This window comes from Protobothrops mucrosquamatus, unplaced genomic scaffold (genome assembly GCF_001527695.2).
Source record: "Protobothrops mucrosquamatus isolate PMUCROS unplaced genomic scaffold, P.Mucros_1.0 scaffold288, whole genome shotgun sequence".
Classification (NCBI taxonomy): domain Eukaryota; kingdom Metazoa; phylum Chordata; class Lepidosauria; order Squamata; family Viperidae; genus Protobothrops; species Protobothrops mucrosquamatus.
In genome coordinates this window covers 274,768-293,264 of record NW_015386632.1, presented here as the reverse complement: position 1 = coordinate 293,264, position 18,497 = coordinate 274,768, and the positions used below count along the sequence as shown (strand labels likewise).

The 18,497-nt window shown below is 39.6% G+C and overlaps 1 protein-coding gene across 1 annotated transcript in view; it reads right to left on the bottom strand.

Annotated features, from left to right (window-relative positions):
• Window positions 1–18,497, bottom strand: part of LOC107286489 (lysine-specific demethylase 6A) — a 125,027-nt gene that overhangs the window by 90,504 nt on the left and 16,026 nt on the right. The window lies entirely within an intron of this gene.

Genomic DNA, 18,497 nt, shown 5'->3' with positions numbered 1-18,497 from the left:
AGAACACCGTAACCATCATAAATACATTCCAATTGCCAAGCGACTGAATTTTGATCATGTGAACACAGGGATGCTGCAACTGTTATAAATGTTAAAAATGGTCATGTCATTTTTTCCAGTGTCGTTGTAACTTCAACCAGTCATAAAATGAATGGCTGTAATTCAAGAACTACCCGTATTTGATTACATCCCACCTTTTCTCCATAATCCTCGAACTAGCATACATTGTACTCTCTTTTCCAATTTTTCCCACAGCAACTCCTGAGAAACAGAAGTTGACCTGAGATAAAAGCATTTGCTACTACTGTCCAGCATCACTAAGGAAAAAGAATCAGAAATCAGCTGTTGCCATGTCTGAACAATGTGACATGGTTTTTAAATGAATGGTAAAACACATTCATTGGCAATGATGTCAGGAAAGAAATTCTTCTTACTGACTCTCTGGAACAAAGTTCTAATATTACTCTGCTTAAGGTTTGGAAAAACCTACTGAATCTTGGAACATATGCATCTATACAACGTCAACCCATCTTGGTTACAACAACAGTCTTAAGCCTAATGCTCTCAAGAATGTAGTCTGGAGACTACAATGCCACATACCCTTTATCCTCCAAATATTTCTCTCAGAAGGTACAGATAATCTTCGATTTACAACTGGTCACTTAATGACCATTTGAAATTATGAAAGCCCTGGAATGGGTCCTTTACAATCTCTGAAGTATTTCTTATCCTTGGGAAATGTTGTTTCACCCTCCCCGCCAGGTCACGTGACAATATGCTGGATGCTTGGCAATCACCTTGTCTTTACAATTGGTTGCAGCATCCCATAGTCACATGACTGTGATTTGCATTGCTTTTTGACAGTTTCTGGCATTTTTTGTTGGTTTCTAGCAAAAAAAAAATGCCCATCCAGAAAAATAGGTTCACACTTGCGACTGTAGTGTTTGCTTAATGCCCATTGCAAAAATTGCCATAAACTTGCATCTGATCAAGTGGGTGCCTCAACTTATAACGATAACGACTTATGATCGGAAATCTGGTCCCCATTGAAATCAAACTGGAGGACCAATGTAATGACATAAAGACTAGGTAATTGTCACAGGGAACGCAAGGAACGGATAGGGCAGCAATGTATAAAATTCAACAAAATAACAGCAAATATATATTTTTGTGCTGTTCTAATGAATTTACAGATATAAAACTTTCAGAGACTAGAGATTCAAATTTCATTAATATCCCTGTATATAAACTTTGACCTGCATGCATTCAGAATGACTTGTGGAAAATAGTGTTCAGTATCGGTATACTTCAATAATCTTCTTCAGATACTGAAGAACATTATTGAAGAAATGAAAAGAATGATTTAGCTTTCCAAATGTACAGTGTTCTTCAGAAATATCTAGAAGTATTTTAAAATATGCTTCCTTCTAGATATTTGAAACATCTCCTATGTTTATAGAGCTACAGGGATACACATTCTAAAAATAACTTTGAAATCACAGCTAGATTCACAACTTGAGGGTTAAGGGAGAGTGGCAGGCACTACATAGAATTTCTGTAAGCCTAAATTCTCTTAATTAATTTCAAATGTTACCGTTCGTGACTTGACCATTTCTTTTCTTTTTAAAAAAAATATATTTTTATTGATTTTTTTACAATGACAATCTTTAGTGCTTAGTAATCAGCGTGTTGTCTGGGTTCATATATTTAAAAAACAATCAATAATAATTTCTATAATTCCATAATTAATATATTGTTTGTTTCCTTGATCTTCCCTTCTTCCAATAATATTCTCCTTTATCAGCATTAGACAGATATAATTCTTAATATTTTCAATGCATACAAAGTTGGATATAGACATTTTTAGTATTTGTACAAATAACAATGACATCCATATATAACATCTTTTCTAATTGACTTATATTTCAATTGTATTTGTAAAAGTCATCTTATTAACTCACTATACATCCTATTTTCAGAATTCTTATTTATATTTAATTTCCCCTCAATATTCAGATCATTCTTATCAATTTTCTCAAAATTGATTACCTTTAAAAATCCACATTTTTCATTTACTTATACCATCCCAATATTTTCATATTTCATATATTATAAAGATACTATACTATTTATATATCTTATAACATCCACATATAACATCTTTTCTGGTCGGCTTATATTTCAATTATATTTGTAAAAGTCATCTTGTTAAGTCACTATATGTATGTCCTGTTTCTTATTTATTTCTTATTCTTATTTAAGCTTAGTTTTCCCTCAGTATTCAAATCATTCTTCTCAGTCATACTTCTTTCAAAGTTAATTACCTTTAAATGTCCTAACTTTTCATTCACATACATCATCCCAATATTTTTACATTTCATATATTATAAAAGAAATACTATACTACTTATGTCTCTTATCCCTCTTACTATAGCTCCTTTATATCCAAAATTATCTATTATTTTAACCATATTTAATCATGTAGTACTCCATCTGGTAAGTCAAATCAGATCTCTTGAATCTAATTCTAGCCTTCTTTTGCCAAGTAGCCTTCCAAATTTGTATATTCCGCTTGCCAGGGGATTCCTGCATTTTTGTAAATACTGTTGGGAGTGAGAAAGACAGATTGTATATAATGTACGCTTTTTATCTCCCAGACTCTAATGATTCTCCTGGCACTCTATAATCCATTTTATTAAATCTTTTTTTTTATTCTCAAGTTTGTTTTGAAGTCCTGACAGATATCTTTTCCATTTTCATTGTCGTGGCAAAATTTTGTAGATTTTTTCCTGATTGTATTAAGTAGTAATTCTCTTGATTTGTAGCTTCCCTATTTAAGTCGCTTTCTTCCATTCTTTATTGTTGTTTTCTGAGTTTTTTATTTGTGATTTTAAATTGAAGATGTGATCATTTATGTCGTCAAAGTGGTTTTTAATCTCATTGTGGTTTGAAACCATTGTCATTTGAATCTGTTGTAGCATTGCATACATTTCCTCTTGGAAAGTATTTGTCTCACCTTGGAGTATTGCTCCTGCAGATCTCTGATGTTCCAGGCTAAGTCCTTCAGAATGGAATATTAGGTGTGGTTTCCTGTCATTTTTAGGTAGGTATGCAATATCCATTTTGTCTCCTCCCTCCAGGTAGTCTTTCACCAGTACCATAGTCTCTGTGTTTAGCCTTATCAAACCAGCCAATCTTAAAATCTAAACAACCAAATCTTATGTAGTTCTTATCTTTATATATGGTTTTTGTAATCAAATGCATTTCCAATTATCAAGGCATCAGTGAAAGCAGTGTTTGATAACAATTCTTCTGTTCAGGGGTCTTTCAATTATCAACCAGTCAGAATTGCAGCAAAATGTTTCGCCACCTTAAAGCCTTCCGGTAAATTCCGCCCTAGAAGATTAGGCAAGAGTCAAAGTTTTTCTTTCTCTGCAGACAATTCTTGAGCTTAAACAATAGTTAAAGTGGGTTTTTTTGCAGACACTTCTTAAGCTTATGGGTGGCCCAGTATGTTTTCTTTCTTTGTTCCCAGTTTTCTATTTAGCCGAGGGTTATTAAAGTTCAAGGGAACAGATTATTCTTTATTTCTGGGTGTCTTGTCAATTTCTGAGTCAGTGTTATACTATTGTTCTATGCTCTAGTTCTCCACTAGATGTCAGTAGTTATTTATTTTCCAACTTTTTCAAACAAAGAATTATTTTTCTTTTTCAATTTCATCAGGACTCTTTAGGATATAAAATATTAGCGGTTTTCTTAATTTTCAGATTTATCCAGACTATAGTAATATTAATTTCATTTCAGTATATTTCTTTTCCCCTTGGAAGTTAATTCGCTGCTTCTGTCTATGGAGAGGTGGGGATATAATCCCCTCCCTTCACTTTCGGAGGATTTCTTGCTTTGGGGATCTTTTCCAAGGAATCGGTTACAAAATAGAAGAGAGAAGATCGATATTCTCACCCAGTTCCAAGCACGCTGTTCACCGTTGTTCTGGTTAGTGCTCTTGTACTTCAGCTGCTAGTAGCTTGGGCTAGACACTGGGGTGCAGCTAGCCTTTCTCCTGTTGGGTTAAAGAGCTTCCCCCAGATCGAATGGATCGACCGCCATCGTTCCGTGATCATCGGGGTGCCCCTTTCTTTGTCGCCTCTCCAGGGCGACAACAGATCCATTTAGAGTCCCCTGGCAGAGCAAAACCAGCCGTGGGGTGCGGAGCCCCGCAGTCCCTCGGCCGCGTCGCTGTGACGCAGAATCGGAAGTCCCTGTCTTGACCATTTCTAATTTGATGAAATAAATAGAATGAACATGTTTAATTTTTCCATTCCACTCAAGACTATTTATATTGCAATTTCATATAAAATTTTGTTTCATATAGTATTTAATATATGTCTGAAAGTATGGTCAGAGTTACAATAAAAAGGATTTTAAACTAAGAAAAATACTTTGGAACAACCCGTCATTTTTTGTTGCATTCATTTCATTATTTTCACCAACTAGCTTCTCTTTCTCTATTTTCACACCACTTTAACATTACTGGAAAAAATAAGTGATAATGTCAATTGTGCCATTTTTGTAAAGAAGAAATAACAGAGAAAGTAGCAATGGATAATGCAAGAAGAGTCCAACAAAATCTAACAAAAACTAGCTTACAAGGAAAAAAAATGATAAAATCATTTATAGTACATGTATGCAAAGCTATGTTCCTTGCAATTACTGATAATAAAAGCAAAACAGCTGCTTTAGCTGCCTCACATCATCCATTTGAGCAAATTGTGGGAAACCTGAAGCCAGTGGAAACTGCCTTTGAGGATGCTCTGCTTTTGACTACTGCAGAACTTCTCTTCAGAAAAGGCATGATAATGTAGGAGAAGGAATAACAAACTCTACGGGTGAAGTGAAAAGAGGAATCAGCCTAGAATTCCTAAACATCTGCAAGGAAGCTACATCCAATGCCCCTTAAGTTGCACTGACACTTAACGAACTCTAACCAGGTGCTGACTATACTTTATTACTTTATTACAGAAAATAATATAATCCTGCTCTGTAGGTGCTTCATCCAGCTGCAGTATTTATGCTTCGGCCAGTTCTCTTTACATTTTTTTGTTGCTGAGTGATAGCCACATATTCCATGTTAATTCCTGATTCCAAATCCAACTCCAAATCTATCACTGTGAAATATCACTACCTAAGATTTCTGGCTAATTATGATTATTATTTTAACATTCAATTTCCCAAATTTGGGTCTTTATGTATGTTTCATTCTTCCACATTGAACTGCCAGATTGTTTTGGCAGTTTATTTCCAGACAGTTATGTTGTGGATAATACCCAGAGTGGATAACAAAGTGCTCTACATCTCTATTTTCATCCCATCTTGTTAAATTAATAAATATGTTCATCACGTGCATTTTTTAAAAATCAGTTCTGACTACAGGTAATCCTCAACAAGTCACTTAGCAACCAATGTTATGATGAATCCTTCAAAAGATACTTAGGTCCCATTTCTGAAGTTCCAATGGCTGGGCTCCCATGACTGCATTTCAGGTGATTGGCAACTGACTGCATTTTCAGTGAATTGCAGCGTCCCACAGTCATGTGACCATCATTTATATTTTTGCCCAAAACTGGCATTTACTTCTGGCTTTTGGCAAACATGGCAAACTTTAATGATAGCAGCAAAATTGGTTGCAAAATCAGATTGGACATGTGGTGACCCACTTTACGACCGTCATGAATTGAGACCATAATGGGCAGGCTCCATTAAGGCCGTGCGTCAAGGACTGCCTATACAGTGTATTGGATGATTGGATCTTTCTCTGAACAAAATTTACTTGCATTTGAATATCAATAGCAATTCATGTTGTGTGCTTCACCCTTCAAATCTTGAGTAACTAATCTGAACTATAATCGACTAGATTAATATATATATTATTCCTAGAATAGCATACAATAAGGCAAGAAAACAATAATACTCTCAAATTTGTCCATCTTAGATTGAAAATGTATTTGAGCCTGCAAATGATGTCTCTAAATCCAATCCCTTCCCCTATTTTTTAGGATCCAAAATAAGCCAAGAATCATGAATCCAATTTATTGGTTGCTGATGTTTCAAACAAATTTCTAAAAGCAGGGTCACATAGAAGTGAAAAGTGATGATTTCAGTAATTAATGAAAAATCAGAAGCACCATGAAGTCAGAAGCTAGTATGAAAAACTTAACATCAAAATACATTGTCAGTAGTCAGAGCTCCTGATATTACACCCAGATTTTAACTACCATCTATCAACAACCTATCCTCAATGCTTTAAAACAAACATGAGTTTAATTGGGATGGCTTTTAACTGAATACTGAATTATAGATGAAAGCTCTGAAATATAACTTTAGATAAACTGTAACCATAATAAGAATTATATAATTTAATGAAAAATCAGAAAAAATATTGGATCGTAAATTTCATAAATGTTGTTGTCTTTATATTAATGTTCACAGTATGGGAAATAAAGATGAGTTTGAATTTTTGGTAGAGAAAAAACAGTACCATCATCATCATCATCAATTACATTTATATGTTGCTCAACTCCTAGTGATCTTTGGGCAGTTGCCAAAGTAACTGAAACATGAAAACAAAAACAAGAAAAATAAAAAAAAAGGGTCGAGAGATGGCAGAATGACAATCTTGGTAGAAATTAAAGAAAACCAAAATTAAAAGGGGACTTCAGACATCTCCACCAAAGATCTGGGTAAACAAGTGGTCTTTAAGTCCCTTTGAAAAATCAGCAGTGTGGGAGCTGTTTGGCTCTTGGAAAGAACCTCATTTCATAGAGCAGTTGCTATGCAGGGAAAGCACATGTTTTGGGTCCCAATAGTTGGCATTCCTTAACTGAAAGAATCCAGAGTGCACCAATGCTGTCAATGTGCTGAGAAGATATTATCGGCAATAGGTGGTCCTTCAAGTAACCAGACTCTATGCTGTGTAAGGCCTTATAGATGACAACCAGCACCTTAAATCACATCCAGAAGCAAACTGGCAACTAGAGTAGCTCATATAACGAGGTGTTACATGGGCATACTGAGGCATATCCATAACTGCATGCACTGCTGTATTCTGGCCCAGTTGAAGCTTCTGGGTGGTCTTCAAGAATAGCCCCAAGTAGAGTGAATTGCAGTTGTCAAGTTATGTGATGACAGGAATAAAAAAAATAAACTCCATTGTTTTTGATGGAATGAGTCCCATTACTGGAATGGAGTAGGACAGAGGTCCCCAGACCTTTGGCCAATGAACCGGCACTGGGCCATGGCATGCCAGAAACTGGGCTGTGCAAACAAGCAAAGCCCCACCCGAGGGATGCTGACAGCACCCAAAACCGTGGGGGCCGCTGGAGAAGGACACAGTTAAAAAAGAACAAAAACAATAAAAAGGAGGAGGTTACTATAAATTAACTACCCTGCTTAGGAATTCAAGTAAAAACTTTATAGGATATCTGGATTAACAGTTCAAAATATTGCTGTGTTTATTGTTAGGGTTTATTACAACTCATCCAACCAAGGAAAATATGTAGAAAGAACATTCTAAAAAGAAATTGCAACTCTTTGAAAGTACATGTAAGAACAGTGATAAAAGTCTTTACTAATGCAAAACAAACACTGCCAAGCATAATTCTTTTAAAAAATGCCTGATTTGTCTAGTTGATAATTTTCTCCTCCAGATTGTGGAGAAAGACACAAGAAGATGATGAAAACTGTCTTGAATGTATTTGGGTCAATATAAAAAGGGGGGGGGATGACATTGCCATAGGTGTATACTATAAGCCACCCAACCAAACAGAGGAAATAGATGAACTTTTTGCTTGTCAGTTAATTAAGGTATGTAGGAAACACATCACAATGGTAATGGGGGGCTTTCATTACCCTGACATCAACTGGGAGACAAACTCTGCACCAAGTGGAAAATCAAACAGATTCCTGACAAACCTAGCAGACAACTTTGTCTCCCAAAAAGTAGAGAAGGGAACTAGGAAATCAGCCATATTGAACTTAATTCTCACTAACAGAGATGAAATGATAGAAGATGTTGAAACCACAGGAACCTTGGGGGGGGGAGTGACCATGCAATATTGGAATTCAACATTATGCAAGCACAAGCAATAGAACACAGTCAAACTAGAGTCTTGGACTTTAAGAGAGCTAATTTCAACAAACTTAGAGAGAGCTTGGAAAGGATTCCATGGATGAGAATCTCAAGGAGAAAACAACTCAAGAAGCTTGGGAAACTTTGAAAAGTGAGATTATAAAAGCCCAGTCTAGCACAATACCAACGAAGAAGAAAAATAACAGCTCTCAAAAGAAACCAGCAAGGCTGCATAAAGAACTCTCTGATAAATTGAAAGACAAAAAGGACAAGTATAAAAAGTGGAAAGAGGGGCACATAACTAAGGCAGAATATCAGCAAATCGCCTGAGCCTACAAAGATGAAGTGAGGAAAGCTAAGGCTCAAAATGAACTAAGGCTTGCAACAAAAGTCAAAAATAACAAAAAAAAGCTTCTTTCAACATGTTAAAAACAAGAAAAAAGTTAACGAAATGATTGGTCCACTAGTGGGAGAAAGTGCCATGAAGGCAACAGGCAACAGGGAGAAAGCAGAACTAAACTCGTATTTACATAAAGGGAAAAAAACGGTCCAACCTATCAAAAACAGTACCGTAAAAAACAGATTAGAAACACAAGTTAAGATAGGCAAGAAAATGGTAAGTGAGCACCTGCCCACCCTAGATGAGTTCAAATCACTAGGACCAGATGGACTACACCCCAAAGTTCTGAAGCAACTGGAAGATGTGATCTCAGCACCACTGAATTATATGTTTCAAAGATCCTGGAGCACTGGGGAACTATCAGAGGACTGGAAAAGAGCTGAAGTAGTTCCCATCTTCAAAAAAGGGGAGGGAAATGGATCCAGGAAACTACAGACCTATCAGCCTGACCTCAATACCTGGGAAGATCTTGGAAAAGATAATCAAGCAACGAATCAGTGAACACCTAGAGGCAAACCAAGTCATTACCAAAAGCCAACATGAATTTGTCAAAAACAGATCATGCCAGACAAATCTTACTGTATTCTTTGACCAGATGACAAAATTAGTGGACCAAAAGAATGCTGTGGATATAATCTACTTGGACTTCAGCAAGGCATTTGATAAAGTAGACCACAACCTCCTACTTGATAAGATAGAAAAATGTGGATTAGACAGCATCACCACCAGATGGATTCGTAGCTGGCTGACCGGCTGTACTCGGCATGTGGTCCTCAATGGAACTTTTGATTTTAGGTTACCAATAGAGAAGATTTAGTAAATGAAGTATATAAAAAAAACTTTGGCGAAGTCTCCATGTAATACTGGTCAATAGAGATCCTAAATCAGAGTGAGGTTAAACACCATACCTTGAACTTCAAAAACACAAGATATTTTTTAAAACTCAAAACAATGTTGAATAGAATTCCACGTAAGGAGAAGCTAATGGGAAATGGGGGGTATAAGGGAAGGTAGAGAGAAAGAAAGATAAAAGTACTATTCAAATGAAGAAAAAAGGGAAGCTGGCAAAAAAAAATAATCTACTGTAGGTACCCAGAAAGCTTGAAAATGAAAAGGGATATATGTCAGAGATGAAAAAAGGACATTACTACGTAGACTATAAATAGGTAACCCATAACTGTAGGGATGAACAGGAAAGCTAAAGGTCAGAGGACAGAGAATAAGATTAAGAACAAAAAAGGGGAGGGCTTCCTTCATTATGTTCAAAGTAAAAGAAAAATAATTAGTATAATAAAATGAAATAAATCCACATTCTGCTTTGGACATACCCCCCCAATACTGTGTCCCATATTGGATATCACAATTTAAGAAAGATTCAGAAATGACGGATGATCAAAGAACTAGAAATTAAACCCATGAAGAGAATCATGAAAGAACCATGTTTAATCCAAGCAGGTTGAAAGAGAATAAGATAGTACTCACCAAATATTCAAAAGAATGTCATACAGAAAGGAAAGACTGTTTTATCACCTCAGGATACAAGTCAACATGATACTGGATTTAGGATAGAATATACTTTATTATGGTCAAGAACTTATTAAATCTCAGTTGAAGAAATAAAAAATAAAGATAGTGAAATGACAGGTAAAACCCAACTTAAGAAAAATGTAAAAGAACTGAGACAAGCCGGTCAATTCTTGCCAAGCACTGAAATATAGCTTTCAGGATGATATTAAAAATTGAGGTATTTCAGAAAGCATTCCAGCAACACTCAGGATTTGCACTATAATTTATTCTGTTGCTGAGATGATTTTATGACCTGAATATATATTTATTAAGTTGGATGCAGGGTGGATAATAATCGATTATTTTTAAAAAAAAATAAAATAAAAATGGGATTTTTTTAATTAAACTGGATTTTTTTTATTTTTATCAAATTTATTTTAATAAAATGCTTTTGGAGTAAAAATCTATCTAAATATAGTATTCCATTTAAGATACATTAATAATTTAGTCTATTCAGCATGAAATGGAGCTTAGTTATGTAGCATGAGGCTGTATATTCTGCAATATTTACATTTTTTGGTAAACTCATTCAATGAATCCAAGCTCTGCAAGCTGAGATAACATGCACTGCATTGATGCATTCACACAATTTCACAGTAACCACGAGAGAAATAATAAAACAAAGTTCAGGAATATTCTTTTATCCCATTGTTTTGCAAATCTATGTACACTACAAACTGTATGATTGTTTGAAGAAAAATGCATCTGTACCAGGCTCCAAGAGTTTTAATTAAATAAAAGAATTTGAGTAGTTCTCCAACTATCGTGTTTCCCCGAAAGTAAGACCCAGTCTTATATTACTTTTGCCTCCAAAAGAGGCATTAGGTCTTATTTGGGGGGGATGTCTTATATTTTTTATGACACCTAACTTGCCTCGTGTTGGTGGCACCAACAGTCATGTCCAGCAGGTAGCCCTGTGGCACATCGCGCCGCTGCAACCACAATGAGGTGAAGCAGGTGGGGGAGGGGGTAGAGCTGTCTTGTGTACCCTGCTTACTTCAGGACCCCAACAGCCAGGCCATTCCTTGCTCAGCAACCTTCCCTTTCACTTCCCTCCCGAGCTGGACTGCCATGCTACGGAGAATGGACGGGGTAGGCCTGGTCCCCCTCCGCCGTTTCGGAGCCAGAGTGACAGCGAAAGGCTCCGCTGCCATTGTGTGCCACTGGAGGTGCTTTCTTCGCACTTCACCCAACAGATCATCTGCCCAGCAGAAGCCACCACCTCCTACTCCACCAACTCTCCAGTTGCTTGCACTGTGACTGGGCAGCGCAAGCCTCCCCTGCCATCTCCTTCCGCCAGCCCTCCATCGCCGCCACTGGAGAGAACGGAGAACAGGAGCGGTTCTGCACATAGATGCAGAGCAGAGAAGAGCCCTTGCTTACCATCCTGGATCGCCCCGAATCTCCCTTCTCCATTCTGGAAATAGCACCCGTTTCCTGCCGCTTCTTCCAGCACTGCTGTAGAGTTTGGTGCACCACCGCCCAGCTCCTCTCTCTTCCTGAAAGCATTTCATCACTAACCTGATTTCCAGCTCTGGCATGTTTCTCTCCTGCTGCAGGGAAACAGAGTTCATGGGACTAAAAAACTTCAGTCAGACCTTCCAACTTCTCATGAAAAAAAAAATCTTGCGAGAAGTTGGAAGGGCTAACTGAACTTTTGTATTGTCCAACAAACTCAGTTTCCCTACAGCAGGAGAAAAACGTGCCAGAGCTGGAAAGCAGGTTAGTGAAGAAATGCTTTTGGGAAGAGAGAGGAGCTGGGCGGTGGTGCACCAAACTCTACAGCAGTGCTAGGAGAAGCGGCAGGAAATGGGGCTGCCATTTCCAGAATGGAAAAGGGCAACGTGGGGGATGCAGAGTGGCAAGCAAGTGCTCTTCTCTGCTCTGCATCGCTGTGCAGAGCCGCTCCCCTACCCATTCTCTCCAGTGGTGGCGACAAAGGACTGGCAGAGGGAGGCGGCAGGGGACGCTTGCGCTGCCTGGTCACAGCACAAGCCACGGGAGAGTTGGTGGAGTAGGAGGAGGTGGCTGCCACCGGGCAGATGATCTATTGGGCGAAGCACGAAGAAAGCCCCTCCAGCAGCACACAGTGGCAGTGGAGCCTTTCGCCGTCACTCCCCCTGGCTCCAAAACAGCAGAGGGGGACCGGGCCTATTCCACCCATCCTCTGTAGCATGGTAGTCCAGCTCGGGAGAGGAGTGAAAGGGAAGGTCGAACAAGGAATGGCCTGGCTGGAGGGGCCCTGAAGTAAGTGGGTACGGGGCATGTGGGGCACCTCCCCCCCTCTCCCACCTGCCTTGCCTTGTTGTGGCAGCGGCACAACACATGCTCTCCTGCCCCATTGCCCTTCCGAATCCCTCCTTCATCCTCTCTCCTGCGCCCGGTTTGCACAGCAGCTGCCGGGAGAAAAGCACTACTGGCACCCCGACCGCCACCCGAAGCTCAACAGGTAAAGCCTTACACACCCCAGGAACCGCGTGGCAGGTTGCAATGCAGCTGCCCGCCTTTGCAACGCAGTCAGGCTGGATCCGGCTCCCGACGAGCTCTGTGCAAGTAGAGCCAGCTTCATTTTCTTCCCTCCGAGGTCGGAACCCCCAATGCCCCTCCCCACCTTGATCCAGAAAGATTTACGCCTTTCCCGAACCCCGAATCGGTCCCTTCCAGCGAGTTGCCAAGCCTCCCCTCCTTCCTCCTTCCCTGGCAGTTACTGTGTTTAAATTTGCTTTTTCTTGGGTGGCTACAGGGCTTCCTTCCTTCATTTTCTTTCCTTCCTATCCCTCTTCTCCCCCCTCCCCCCGCCTTCCCTACAATGCCCTTACGCTGCGGTGTATCTTCCTCTCTCATAGATGTTAAATTTTTAAAGTATGGTTAGCTCTGCCGTCCTGGCTTCTCCTCCCCTCGGAAAAGACTGCTCTCCCTCCGCCCTGTGCTCTCCTTCTCTGGGACTTTCTTCTTTCCGCCTTTTGGTGTGAAAGTTCCGAGGGAGCAGAGGAGGCCGACGGGGAGAACCAGCTGCTGTGGAAAATCTTCCGAGGTGGCAGTAGACGGCCGCTTGGGCTCGCCTATCTCAGCCTGCTGCGGGAGGCCGGAGTTCTGCCTACAGAGAACAGCGAAGGGATGCGGCTGCCCGGTCGCCGCCCAGCCTGGGGAGCGGCCTGAGGATGCTGATGCCCCCGCCGGCGCCGGCCCAGCCAGGACTGCCGCCCTGGGGGCAGCAGGAGGAAGGGGAGGAGTGCAAGGAAGCCGCTGCCGCCCCAGCTGCGCCCCAGCTGGGACTCCATGCTGCCCAGGCTCGCCCTCCGCCCATGAGATGTAGCTGCAGTGAGCCGCTGGGGGGGGGGTACCGCGCGGCCCGCTTGCCCTGGCCGCGATGCTGCAGCTGCTCTGCCTGATCGGCCCGTCAGCCCCTCCGCCTGATACAAGTAAGCTGGGGGGGTACAAACTGCCCCGTGGCCACTTCGCATCAGCGATCCGCAGACTCAGAGCCCCCTCCCTTCCCCTGCCACTGACCCTCCATCTCCATCTCTGCTGCTGCTTGGCCAATGGTCGCGCCGGCTGGGAATCGCAGGGGCTGCTCTCCCTTGGGGCCGCGGCTTGCGGGAGGGCTGGCCCGCTCAGCGGAGGCTCCGGCGGGTTGTTCCCAGTGGGGATCCCAGGGCTTCCCCACGCAGCTCCCCGGCCATGTGCGTCTCGGACGGGACCAGCCCGGGAAAGGGACTTCCTGGCCCCTTCTCCCAGGGGGCGGGGCACCGGGCGCAGGGCCAACCAGGACCCCCGTGAGGGAGCAAGTCCACGAGAGAGAGAGAGAGAGAGAGAGAGAGAGAGAGAGAGAGAATGGAAGTGCAAGTGCCTCTCTGTCTCTCTCTCTGCAAATGGCGGAGGAGGCTCCAGAGCCGCAGGAGATGGCTCAAAGAGCCGCATGCGGCTCCAGAGCCGCAGGTTGCCGACCCATGGCCCAGTGCAAGTTTCTGCTTTCTGGATTTCACTAAATCCAGGCTATTAATTTTTTCTTTGTTTAATTAATCTATATAAATAAAAATGTAAATGTTTGTTTGTTCAAAATCTTAAATCTCCTAAAGTTGTTCACCGATTGCTTTGAAATTTTGACACAACGTTGCATTCAAATATGCACGTGTTTTTATATACCTACTATTATATAGATGTCACACCTGTGACAGGTAAAAACTTGCTTTTTTTGAAAAACAGCGCCATCTGTTGGACACTTTGAAATTGCCACTGAACATGCAATTCATTGAAACTCCCACGTGCAACATTTCCAAAGCATCCGGCATGAGAAAAGTATTGCAGAAATGCAAACTTATTGTTTGGGATGAATGCACAATGGCACATTGAGACTGAGCCACAGCAACACATGGCCGGGTACAGCTAGTTACCTACTAAGAATGTAGAGCAACTTTGCTGCTAAATTACCAAAGGATTTTAGGACACTGTATTTTTTAGTACCCTGTTTGCAATAATCTATGTTAATAAAGTAGGGCCTAAGTTTACACACATGCACAGACACAGGCAAAGATGCATAAATTCACATACATGGCCTATTACCTTAGGCTGCCTATCTATCTAATGATTATAACACTCATCGACTGATTTCTCATTATATCAGGAACAATTAGGATTGCATATATACTTATTCATTGCTCTTCACTATTCTAAAATTAATTTCAACATTCTAATGCAATCACCTGAACATTTAAGGTATTATAATGTACTGAATGGAGAGTTTTAACTGCACCAAAACTAGAAATACACTCATCTTCAGATTTCTTCTGATAGTTAAAAAAACATTTTAAACAAATGATTAGACCCAATTCCTACTCACATTCATATATTATTAATAAATTAAACAGTTGAAATAACATACTTAAAATGAGGGATTTCTTTTACACCATGTCTCATTTCAACTATCATGAATGCCTACATATGCCAGCTTCATATTCATAATAATCCAGTTGAAACATCTGGTTAATTGTGCAATGAACCATAATAAAGTTGAAGAAAGAGACAGAGCGGCTAATTCTGGCTACACAACATCAAGCCTTAACAACAAATGCATACAAAGCCAGAATTGAGAAACAACAGATAACAAGTGCCACCTCTGCAAAGAAGTTGAAGAAACAGTGAATCACCTGGTTAGCTGCTGCAAGCAAAGTTGCACAGACTAAATACAAATGACGGCATGACAAAGTAGCAACAACGGTGCATTGGAAGATCTGCAAAAAATACTATTTACCTTCAAGCAAGAACTGGCGGAACCATAAAAAACAGAGAATAGAAAATGAAGAAACTAAAGTGCTCTGGGACTTTAAAATTCAAACAGACAGGCCCCTGCCACATAATACCCCAGACTTAACCACTGTCAATAAGACAACAAAATCTGGATAGTGGACGTGGCAGTACGTGGAGACAGCAGAAGAAAAAAGAACTGGAGAAGATAACAAAATACAAAGACCTGCAATTAGAAATAGAATGACTATGACAAAAGGTAATATCAATAGTAATAGGCAACTTGATTGCAATCCTAAAACAGCTGAAACACCATTTAAACATCAGCATTGACAAAATCACCATCAGTCAATTGCTAAAGGCAGCTTTGCTCAGAATAGTTTACATCCTGCAATGATACATTTTAAACCATCAAACATCCTCATCTGCCTATCCTAGATCCTTGGAAAGGACTCTATAGGTGGACAAAAATGCCAAACCCAATCTGAACATCTGGCTTATGGAGCAACAAACCACAGTAATAGTAACAACTTTTAAGCTGAATTGTACAACAAAACCTGAAAGATTAGCATAACAGTTGGAGTAATAGTATTCCCCTTATAATAACTCCAAAGTGTAGAATTTGCTTTTAAAAAAAGCAGATATACCCTGAGATGACATTTTCAACAAATTACCCTGTGATTCAAAGATTTTTTCCTGAACAATTTCCTGAACAATTATCTGAGCAACCCCCAATGCCAATCTTTTATGTACAAGTTAAAAAAAACAGTGGTCCCAGCACAATCTCTTTGCACATTTGCTTTCTTATTCCTACTCTTGTTTCTTGCTAATCTGACCAGTTGCTAGTCTATAAAATTACCTGCCCTCTTATAACACCGCAGATGAGTTAGGTCAGATTTTTTTTGGTGAGAGATTTTGTCAAAGGCTTTTTGAAAGTCTATTTAAACATCATCTATCGGGACAGCTTTTTATTCATGCTTGTTGAAATTCTATGTATTTGCTTCTTTTTTCTTTAATAATTCTTGCAACTACTTTAGTATCTACAATACATACGGAACTTAATTAACCTATGGTTTCCTTTATCATCCCTCAATCCCTTTTTAAAAACTGGGGTAACACTGACTAGTTTTTTAATCCTAAAGAATAGATGCCATTATTAAAGAGAAGTTCTGTATTTTTGTGAAAAGATGAGCAATTTCATATCAAAATCCTTTCAGAAGTCTTTGGTTAACAACATCTAGCCTATACGTATTATATTTACTTTGCCAATTTTTCTAATGCTGTCATCTTTCATTACCTCCATCTGTTTCTATTTGTGCAATTTTTCTTCTGAAAAAGCCAATTCAGGCTTGGATATTTCTTTTATGTCCTCATTGGTAAAGATAAATGCAAGAATTGTAGACTTCAATATTGGCTTCCCTGTCATTCCAAAGAATTGGACTACATACATAACAGTTACAATAAGAAAAGTTATGAGGGATGTGGCTAACTCTAGTTCAATTAGCTTATTAAGTACAGTAACAATCTAGGCCAGCGGCCCCCAATCTTAGCAGCTTGATGGCCCGGCTGGGGGGGGGGAATTGAGCCATGTGAGTGGTGGGCTGGTGCGTGTGTGTGCAGCTCAACTTGCACAAGTGGCAGGCCAGTGCACATGCGCATGAGTACCCACTGACCTGCTGCTCGTGCAAGTTGAGCTGCTTACATACATGCACTCCAGCCAGCCACTATGCATGGCCCAATTCAGAATAGGCCCAGCCCGGTAGAGGCCGTGGGCCGTGGGTTGGGGACCCCTGATCTAGGCAGCTTCATGAGATACTAGTTACTGGATGGTATAGAACAGTATCTGATAGACAAATGAGCTGAATTTAGGGAAGGGAGGTTAATGCTCAATAAGTGTGTTGTCCTACGTCATTTATTACAGAAAAGTACATCAAGTACTTCCTTTATGTTGCCTTTATTAGGAATGACAGTATCAAATGGTGTTAAAAATTGTTGATTTTTATTTATAAAAGAAATGCTAATTTAGTATAAAATAATCCATAAGAATGCAAAAGCAGAATCAGAACATGATGGAGGAAAGTTCTGTAGATAAATCCAAGGGCAATAGGATATTGTCTTTAAACATTTTAGAACTGAAAGCAAAAAGAGCAAACACAATGAACAACAGAATACAAATATAATATGTAAAAAGAACAGAAGAAGCAATGGGAGATAAGTTGACATGTGTGAGGGAACTTGTTGGATGGTAATATTGGAACCTATTGGAAAAGAGAATCAGTATGATGCAGTTCTCTCTGGGTATCAATAATACAGAATGGAAGATATTGGACATTGGAAATGGTGTCACTCCCCATATCAAGAGTGTACAGAGCTAAATCAAAGAAACAAGTGTAAATGTTCATATAATAGCAAAAAAACAACCAAATTCTTAATATCATAAATACATTTATCTGCAAAAGTGAATCATACAGTTATCCTATGGATATCTAGGGATCTGCAGTGGATCATTACTTATTAACTTGTTCATAAAGTATCTAAATTTCAGTCACCAGAGAAAAGGCAAATTTTCAGATAAAAAGAAAAGCAGTTTACAAATAGTTGATAAACAACCCCCCAAATAACAAAAATAAATCTTAAAATAGCAAAAAGAGCTAGGAAATAAGAGGGAGGGTATGACATCCGAGTAACATATATAGAAAATATCTGCACACCCACACACCCTGGACATAAACTGTTTCACAATTTCTCCCCTTGGGATGCCACTATAGGGCATTGCATGCCAAAACAACTAGATACAGGGAGAGTTTTTTCCTTCATGTTATCACTCTGCTGAACACCTAATACTCACAGTACTGTCATGTCTACGTATATTTACCCATGTTGTATGGCTGTAGTATTATTATCTTTCCCATATTCTTTACCCCCCTCTTATTGGTATCATTATTATGATTATTATTACTGCTTTAGATGTACACTGAGAACTTTTGCACCGGAGACAAATTCTGTGTGTATCGAATAACATTTGGTTAATAAAGTATTCTAGGAATTCTAATCTTGTCTTGATTAATCTGAAAATAATCTTGAAGTTTGATAGTTACCTTTATGAACATATTCTGTTATTATGTAACAGTTGTTGCTGAATTCTGGATTAGTGATCAATAG